Genomic DNA, 1,387 nt, shown 5'->3' on the forward strand with positions numbered 1-1,387 from the left:
GTGGATTTAACTGCGTGTCTCCAGGATTGTAGTGTAGTTTCTTATCACTAGGCCGAGAGCTCCCGACTTTGTAGATACTAAGGTTAATTGGTGTGGAGAATCTCTGTGGGCTTAGTGGTAAGGCTAATATTACCTGATAAATCAAAGATGCATGATTTGAAGCCACTAGCTGCTTTGGGGGGAGAAAGATGGATAGATTCATTTTGTGTGATTACCAGCCTCTGGAAATCTGCTAACTATGGCTCAGTTCCAAGCAGATGGTGCGTAACTACAACAAAAATTCAGGAGCTCTGATGGCTTAGTGCTAAGGAGTTACTCTTCCAACCCAAAGGCATGAAGTTTGAATCCACTAGCTGCTCCTGGGAGAAAGATGGGTAATCTCCTCCCCCTGAAAATCACTGGTTAGCTATGAGTTGATTCCTCCTTAATGGTAAATAACTACTTGCCCTAACAATATTTTCATACGATTCTTTTTGCAGAAATAACACATGCTATGAAGCTTTCTATAATAGTATTTGTCCTGACACTTCTCCCCCCTTTTATCTGTTTTTTTTTTTTTAATTGGTTTGCTTACAAAGCTCGTATACAGGTTCAGTCGGATCCAGACAGCAGCTGTGGTGGCTCTTGTCGTCTCTCTCTCCCTTTGCCATTTCCCTTTTGCTTCTGGCAACATAGCCTCTGGTGTGGCTGTCTCTGATGGTGTCATCAAGGTGTTCAGTGCATAAATCATTGACACCAGAGGAGGTGAGGAAGTGCAAGAAGGTGGTGCTCTTCTGCTTGAGCAAGGACAAGAAGAACATCATCCTGGAGGAAGGTAAGGAGATTCTGGTTGGAGATGTTGGCCAGACTGTGGACGATCCCTATGCCACCTTTGTCAAGATGCTTCCAGACAAAGACTGCCACTACTCCCTGTACGATGCAACCTATGAGACCAAGAAAAGCAAGAAGGAGGACCTGGTGTTTATCATTTGGGCCCCTGAGTGTGCACCCCTTAAGAGCAAAATGATCTATGCTAGTTCCAAGGATGCCATCAAGAAGAAGCTGACAGGGATCACGCATGAATTACAAGCAAACTGCTGCGAGGAGGTCAAGGACCCCTGTACCCTGGCAGAGAAACTGGGGGGCAATGCTGTTATCTCCCTGGAGGGCAAGCCCTTGTGAGCCCCTTCAGCCTCCTGCCTGGAGCATCTGACAGCCTCAGACCTGCCCACAGGGGCTTCAGGCTGCCTTATTTCTGCCAGATGGGAGAGGGTGGGAAGACCCCATCAGTGGGAGGACAATCCCTTCACCCCAGTTGCCAAACAGCCCCTCACCCCCTGGACCTTCCTCCTCCCTCCACCCCGATGGTTCTGGCCATTCCAAATAACTTTTGATCTTCTGATTCCTT

General features: G+C 47.5%; 1 pseudogene; it reads left to right on the top strand.

Annotated features, from left to right (window-relative positions):
* Window positions 1–238: 238 nt before the first annotated feature.
* Window positions 239–1,161, top strand: LOC102846785 (annotated as a pseudogene).
* The last annotated feature ends 226 nt before the right edge of the window (window positions 1,162–1,387 follow it).

This window comes from Elephantulus edwardii, unplaced genomic scaffold (assembly GCF_000299155.1).
Source record: "Elephantulus edwardii isolate Elephantulus edwardi_28Jun2011 unplaced genomic scaffold, EleEdw1.0 scaffold00060, whole genome shotgun sequence".
NCBI lineage: Eukaryota > Metazoa > Chordata > Mammalia > Macroscelidea > Macroscelididae > Elephantulus > Elephantulus edwardii.